Source organism: Oncorhynchus keta, chromosome 7 (assembly GCF_023373465.1).
Source record: "Oncorhynchus keta strain PuntledgeMale-10-30-2019 chromosome 7, Oket_V2, whole genome shotgun sequence".
Taxonomy (NCBI): domain Eukaryota; kingdom Metazoa; phylum Chordata; class Actinopteri; order Salmoniformes; family Salmonidae; genus Oncorhynchus; species Oncorhynchus keta.
The window spans coordinates 6,594,417-6,602,745 of NC_068427.1; the positions used below are offsets into that span (position 1 = coordinate 6,594,417).

An 8,329-nucleotide genomic window follows, 5' to 3' on the forward strand; every position below is an offset into this window, starting at 1 on the left:
TCAGCCCAGTCGAAACTGTTCGCTGCTCTGGCCCCCAATGGTGGAACAAACTCCCTCACGACGCCAGGACAGCGGAGTCAATCACCACCTTCCGGAGACACCTGAAACCCCACCTCTTCAAGGAATACCTAGGATAGGGTAAGTAAGGGTAAGTAATCCTTCTCCCCCAACAAGATTTAGATGCAAGTGGCTGTTCCACTGGTTGTCATAAGGTGTATGCACCAATTTGTAAGTCGCTCTGGATAAGAGCGTCTGCTAAATGACTTAAATGTAAATGTAAATGGATATTGGTCATTTTGCACTTCCTACGGCTTCCACTAGATGTCAACAGTCTTTAGAAATTTGTTTGATGCTTCTACTGTAAAGGAGGGGCTCATAAGAGCTCTTTGAGTGAGTGGTCTGGCAGAGTGCCACAGGCTCAGTCTTATCTTCTGGGGATGAGGAGCAGGCAGTTGAATTTAGACATGCTTTTCATCCAAAATTCCTAATGCTGCCGCCTATCCTAGAGAAGTTAACCAACTCCAATGGCTCCGACTGGATGCCGTCGACTCTAACAGCCTGACTTCTATCCTTTAGACAGTCATGAAACCAACGACAGGCATCCAATCCCAGTCCTATTGACGACAGCTTACCCAAAAGTATTGCATGGTCTACAGTGTCAAAAGCTTTAGATTAATCTATGAACAAGGTGGCACAGTACTTTCTTTTATCTAGGGCATTAGTATTGTCAGTAATAACTGTTAAAGGCCTATTTCTATTTTGCCCTGTTTATCAAAAGTGTTGGAAAAACCTGGTTTCCGCTCAGGTTATGGATGTGTCACAGCAACCTTAAAGGTCCTCAATGATGTCACCTTTGCCCTTGATTCTAAGCAATGTTGTGCTGCGATTTTTATTGACTTGGCCAAAACTTGACACGGTAGACCATTCAATTCTTGTGGGACGCCTAAGGAGTATTGGCGTCTCTGAGTGGTTCTTTGGCCTGGTTTGCTAACTACCTCTCTCAAAGAGTGTAGTGTATAAAGTCAGAACATCGTCTGTCTCAGCCACTGCCTGTCACCAAGAGAGTACCCCAAGACTCGATCCTAGGCCCCCCACGCTCTTCTCAATTTACATCAACAACATAGCTCAGGCAGTAGGAAGCTCTCTCATCCATTTATATGCAGATGATACAGTCTTATACTCAGCTGGCCCCTCCCTGGATTTTGTGTGAAATGCTCTACAACAAACCTTTCTTAGTGTCCAACAAACTTTCTCTGCCCTTAACCTGGTTCTGAACACCTTCAAAACAAAGGTCATGTGGTTTGGTAAAAAGAATGCCCCTCTCCCCACAGGTGTGATTACTACCTCTGAGGGTTTAGAGCTTGAGGTGGTCACCTCATACAAGTACTTGGGAATATGGCTCGATGGTACACTGTCCTTCTCTCAGCACATATCAAAGCTGCAGGCTAAAGTTTAATCTAGACTTGGTTTCCTCTATCGTAAATTGCTCCTCTTTCACCCCAGCTGCCAAACTAACCCTAATTCAGATGACCAACCCACTCATGCTAGATTACAGAGACGTTATTTATAGATCAGCTGGTAAGGATGCTCTCGAACGGCTAGATGTTCTTTACCATTTGGCGATCAGATTTGCACCTTATAGGATACATCACTGCAATCTATACTCAGCTGTAAACTGGTCATCCCCGTATACCTGTCGCAAGACCCACTGGTTGATGCTTATTTATAAAACCCTCTTAGGCCTCACTCCCCCCTCTGAGATATCTACTGCAGCCCTCATCCTCCACATATAAAACCCGTTCTGCCAGTCAGATTTTCTTGAAGGTCCCAAAAGCATACACATCCCTGGTCGCTTGTCTTTTCAATTCGCTGCAGCTAGCAACTGGAATGAGCTGCAACAAACACTCAAACTAGACAGTTTTATCTCAATCCCTTTATTCAAAGACTCAATCATGGACACTCTTACTGACAGTTGTGGCTGCTTTGCGTGATGTATTGTTGTCTCTACCTTCTTGCCCTTTGTGCTGTTGTCTGTGCCCAGTAACGTTTGTACCATGTTTTGTGCTGCTACCATGTTATGTTGCTACCATGCTGTGTTGTCATGTGTTGCTGCTTTGCTATGTTGTCGTCTTAGGTCTCTTTATGTAGTGTTGTCTCTCGTCCTATATTTATATTTGGGGGCTGGGGGCTGGGATTATTTGTTTTAATCCCAGCCCCCATCCCTTTAGGAGACCTTTTGACTTTTGGTAGGCAGTCATTGTAACAAATAATTTGTTCTTCAATGACTTGCCTAGTTAAATAAAGGTTGAAAAAACATTTTTAATACAATTTAAAAAATGGTAAGGGTAGGCAACAACGCTGATCCTCAACTAGTCCCCTCCTGCACTCCCTGTTCACCCACAACTGCATTATTTTATTTTTTATTTCACCTTTTATTTAACCAGGTAGGCAAGTTGAGAACAAGTTCTCATTTACAATTGCGACCAGGCCAAGATAAAGCAAAGCAGTTCGACAGATACAACGACACAGAGTTACACATGGAGTAAAACAAACATACAGTCAATAATACAGTATAAACAAGTCTATATACAATGTGAGCAAATTAGGTGAGAAGGGAGGTAAAGGCAAAAAAGGCCATGGTGGCAAAGTAAATACAATATAGCAAGTAAAACACTGGAATGGTAGTTTTGCAATGGAAGAATGTGCAAAGTAGAAATAAAAATAATGGGATGCAAAGGAGCAAAATAAATAAATAAATTAAATACAGTTGGGAAAGAGGTAGTTGTTTGGGCTAAATTATAGGTGGGCTATGTACAGGTGCAGTAATCTGTAAGATGCTCTGAGAGTTGGTGCTTAAAGCTAGTGAGGGAGATAAGTGTTTCCAGTTTCAGAGATTTTTGTAGTTCGTTCCAGTCATTTGCAGCAGAGAACTGGAAGGAGAGGCGGCCAAAGAAAGAATTGGTTTTGGGGGTGACTAGAGAGATATACCTGCTGGAGCGTGTGCTACAGGTGGGAGATGCTATGGTGACCAGCGAGCTGAGATAAGGGGGGACTTTACCTAGCAGGGTCTTGTAGATGACATGGAGCCAGTGGGTTTGGCGACGAGTATGAAGCGAGGGCCAGCCAACGAGAGCGTACAGGTCGCAATGGTGGGTAGTATATGGGGCTTTGGTGACAAAACGGATTGCACTGTGATAGACTGCATCCAATTTGTTGAGTAGGGTATTGGAGGCTATTTTGTAAATGACATCGCCAAAGTCGAGGATTGGTAGGATGGTCAGTTTTACAAGGGTATGTTTGGCAGCATGAGTGAAGGATGCTTTGTTGTGAAATAGGAAGCCAATTCTAGATTTAACTTTGGATTGGAGATGTTTGATATGGGTCTGGAAGGAGAGTTTACAGTCTAACCAGACACCTAAGTATTTGTAGTTGACCACGTATTCTAAGTCATAGCCGTCCAGAGTAGTGATGTTGGACAGGCGGGTAGGTGCAGGTAGCGATCGGTTGAAGAGCACGCATTTAGTTTTACTTGTATTTAAGAGCAATTGGAGGCCACGGAAGAAGAGTTGTATGGCATTGAAGCTTGCCTGGAGGGTTGTTAACACAGTGTCCAAAGAAGGGCCGGAAGTATACAGAATGGTGTCGTCTGCGTAGAGGTGGATCAGGGACTCACCAGCAGCAAGAGCGACCTCATTGATGTATACAGAGAAGAGAGTCGGTCCAAGAATTGAACCCTGTGGCACCCCATAGAGACTGCCAGAGGTCCGGACAGCAGACCCTCCGATTTGACACACTGAACTCTATCAGAGAAGTAGTTGGTGAACCAGGCGAGGCAATCATTTGAGAAACCAAGGCTGTCGAGTCTGCCGATGAGGATGTGGTGGTTGACAGAGTCGAAAGCCTTGGCCAGATCAATGAATACGGCTGCACAGTAATGTTTCTTATCGATGGCGGTTAAGATATCGTTTAGGACCTTGAGCGTGGCTGAGGTGCACCCATGACCAGCTCTGAAACCAGATTGCATAGCAGAGAAGGTATGGTGAGATTCGAAATGGTCGGTAATCTGTTTGTTGACTTGGCGTTCGAAGACCTTAGAAAGGCATGGTAGGATAGATATAGGTCTGTAGCAGTTTGGGTCAAGAGTGTCCCCCTTTGAAGAGGGGATGACCGCAGCTGCTTTCCAATCTTTGGGAATCTCAGACGACACGAAAGAGAGGTTGAACAGGCTAGTAATAGGGGTGGCAACAATTTCGGCAGATAATTTTAGAAAGAAAGGGTCCAGATTGTCTAGCCCGGCTGATTTGTAGGGGTCCAGATTTTCAGCTCTTTCAGAACATCAGCTGAATGGACTTGGGAGAAGGAGAAATGGGGAAGGCTTGGGCGAGTTGCTGTTGGGGATGCAGTGCTGTTGACCAGGGTAGGAGTAGCCAGGTGGAAAGCATGGCCAGCCGTAGAAAAATGCTTATTGAAATTCTCAATTATGGTGGATTTATCAGTGGTGACAGTGTTTCCTATCTTCAGTGCAGTGGGCAGCTGGGAGGAGGTGTTCTTATTCTCCATGGACTTTACAGTGTCCCAGAACTTTTTTGAGTTAGTGTTGCAGGAAGCAAATTTCTGCTTGAAAAAGCTATCCTTGGCTTTTCTAACTGCCTGTGTATAACGGTTTCTAGCTTCCCTGAACAGCTGCATATCACGGGGGCTGTTCGATGCTAATGCAGAACGCCATAGGATGTTTTTGTGTTGGTTAAGGGCAGTCAGGTCTGGGGAGAACCAAGGGCTATATCTGTTCCTGGTTCTAAATTTCTTGAATGGGGCATGTTTATTTAAGATGGTTAGGAAGGCATTTAAAAAAAAATATCCAGGCATCCTCTACTGACGGGATGAGATCAATATCCTTCCAGGATACATGACACATGCATGACCAAACACGACTCCAACACCATCATTAAGTTTGCTGACGACACACAAGAGTGGTAGGCCTGATCACTGACAACGATGAGACAGCCCATAGGGAGGCTAGTGCCAGGAGAACAACCTCTCCCTCAATGTGAGAAAGACAAAGGAGCTGATCGTGTACTACAGGAAAAGGAGGGCCGAACAGGCCCCCATTAACATTGACAGAGCTGTAGTGGAACAGGAGGAGGGTTTCAAGTTCCTTTGTGTCCACATCACCAACAAACTATCATGGTCCAAACACAGCAAGACAGTCGTGAAGAGGGCACGACAACACCTTATCCCCCTCAGGAGACTGAAAAGATTTGGCATTGGTCCCCAGATCCTCAAAAAGTTCTAGAGCTGCACCATCAAGAGCATCCTGAAGGGTTGCATCACTGCCTGGTATGGCAACTGCTCAGCATCTGACCGTAAGGCACTACAGAGGGCAGTGTTTTTTTTTTTACACTGCTGCTACTCGCTGTTTATTATCTATGCACATTTACTTCACCCCTACCTACACGTACAAATTACCTCGACTAACCTGTACCCCGGTACATTGACTCGGTACCGGTACACCCTGTATATATTTTTACTTTAGTTTATTTGGTAAATATTTTCTTAACTCTTTCTTGAATTGCACTGTTGGTTAAGGGCTTGTAAGTAAGCACTTCAGAGTAAGGTCTACTACACGTGCTGTATTCAGCGCATTTGACAAAATTTGATTTGGGTTTTTGAAAGTGCAAGTTGATGACCTTGATGATCCTTTCCAATAAATATAGGGGTCTTATTCTGGTGACATGAGATCATTGATGCTTGGCTCCCATTTGAAAAATAAAAATAATCAGTCGGGGTCTCAATTTACTGTAGAATAAACAAAGTGCAATTTCAAGACTTGGTTGTGCATCAAAAATTGTTCACTTGATATATCAGTCACTGATAGTCACTCAATTAGCCCATGTCAGCTAACTTTCTTTTAGATTGGTAAATTAGTCTAGTGGGCAGCTATCTAAACTGGTAATAATCAAAGTCAAGGTTGATTTTGTTAGTCTCACTAAGGCAAAATACAAAGCAACTGGAGCCACTAATGATGAGGTAAGATTTTTTGTGACGCCCACCCCCGATGTACACTACACACGCGCTCCAGCCAACAGCACGCAGTGACAGTACTGTATCTGCGCTTTGCTGGCTGGAGCACATATGACAATACGAGCACACTCGCTATACAATATTTTTTTGTGAGAAACACATCAGCAGTTGAAAATGCGATGGAAACCAATTTATCTTGTATTTTTTATTCGGTAAATGGGAATTCTACCGCAAAAGGTATTTTTACGTGCACGACATCATCTTTATCTGCAACAAGTCAGCATCGTGAACAACAGATTTTGGAGAGTGAAGTTTATAAGGTGCTCGTATAAAAAAAATATGATTACTATTGTTGTACATGCATCTGTAAAAACTACATTTTATGTTTAGATGTTAAATATATCAAACGGTTTCTGCATATTGGCATTGGGCTATTTATAAACATTTTCTACTGTTAGCAAGAACAGCATAATTTTCAACTTACATGTTAGGAATATAAACATAACTCAACATTAATTTTCAATGGTAATGTTCTTAAATCAGGTAAAACGTTGATTGATTTATTTTGATGATATACCAGAAATCACCAAAACGGATTTGCACTGCCTACTATGGGACCATACAGCCATTGGAGCCAGAAGGGCAACTGTAACATTAACTACAAACTAGGACTATACAATTATGAAAACCTAACGCAAGTTAGTTAGCCATGACAATAAAGTTATTTGACAACTACTTAGAAATTCATAGCTAGCTAGTTAGCATCCTTCCACGTATGAGGATACTGTCTGGCCAAGTTTGCTGTGCCAAAGTTAACCTAAGTTATTTAACTAAGTGGCAGCATTTTACGAACTAGTCAAAGTATTGGTAGATAACGAACCCCAACGTTAAACCGACAATCAAATCATATTATAGTTGACCCATCCCCTTACCTTATGTTTACACTTGACAGCTGGCTAGCTGTTGACGTGAAAAAATCCGATCACTGGCAACTTCAACCTCGGCCGGCACTTGAACAACTCATTCACCCGAGCCAAATATCGCCACATTTACAGTTTCCTTTTAGATAATGTTCGTGTGTTGTGCTATATCTCCGGTGACGTAAATTACTTTGCGGGAGTTTCAGCTGACCATCCGTGAAATGGCGACGTGTTGTTGTGACAGTAGCGGTGCATTGTGGGTGATACTGTATGAAATTGCTTCCTCTTCTTCGGTGGGATTTATTCGCTGTTGGCATCCGACGGTAATGGTGCTCTACCGCCACCTACTATACTGGAGTGTGGCCAGAGAAAAGGAGAAACTAAATCCTACATGCCAGCCCCGTTGCTCTTTAAAAAAATATATATATATATATTTGAGACTATATCTAATGATGTTCTACTCAATATTCTCTTTGAACTATTTTCCTGGTTCACCTTCTCCCTCCTACTAGATATCAGCCTCTCCCTTTCCTCTGATACTGCCCACACTGTAGCAATACACCCACAATGTAACAGGGCTCCCGGTTGGGGCAGTAGTCTAAGACACTGCATCGTAGTGCTAGAGGCACCACTGCAGTACCTTGAATCCAGGCTGCATCACATCCGGCCGTGATTGGGAGTCCCATAAGGTGGGGCACTTTTGGCCCAGCATCATCTGGGTTTGGCAGGGGTAGGCTGTCGTTAAATAATGGTTCAAAACAATAATCATACATGTAAGGTCTTATTCAACACAGCCGGTTGTTCTGCCCAGATCAGTCTTGGGTCAAAGTATACCCCCAAGGGACCTGAAGGACCACACCCAATCCATGTTTCTCCCATATAACCTCAAGCGTACCTCATCTCCCACATTCCTCCTGGTAAAGAACACTGTTGGAGTTGTCTTACAGAAATATAACACACATGGTTAGCAGATGTTTATGTGAGTGTAGCGAAATGCTCGTGCTTCTAGTTCCGACAATGCAGTAATAACCAACGAGTAATCTAACCTAACAATTCCAAAACTACTGCCTTATGCACACAAGTGTAAAGGGATAAATAATATGTACATAAAGATATATGAATGAGTGATGGTACAGAACGGCATAGGCAAGATGCAGTAGATGGTATCGAGTACAGTATATAGATATGAGATGAGTGATGTAGGGTATGTAAACAAAGTGGCATAGTTTAAAGTGGCTAGTGATACATGTATTATATAAATTTGCAGTAGATGATATAGAGTACAGTATATACAGTGGGGCAAAAAAGTATTTAGTCAGCCACCAATTGTGCAAGTTCTCCCACTTAAAAAGATGAGAGGCCTGTAATTTTCATCATAGGTACACTTC

General features: G+C 43.1%; 1 protein-coding gene across 1 annotated transcript in view; it reads right to left on the reverse strand.

Annotated features, from left to right (window-relative positions):
- fbxl3a (F-box and leucine-rich repeat protein 3a) overlaps positions 1-7,195 on the reverse strand; it is a 30,615-nt gene extending 23,420 nt beyond the window's left edge. The window contains exon 1 of the mRNA XM_035773114.2: positions 6,954-7,195. The gene's annotated coding sequence lies outside the window, so the exon portion shown is untranslated. The remainder of the gene's footprint in view (positions 1-6,953) is intronic.
- Positions 7,196-8,329: the final 1,134 nt, after the last annotated feature.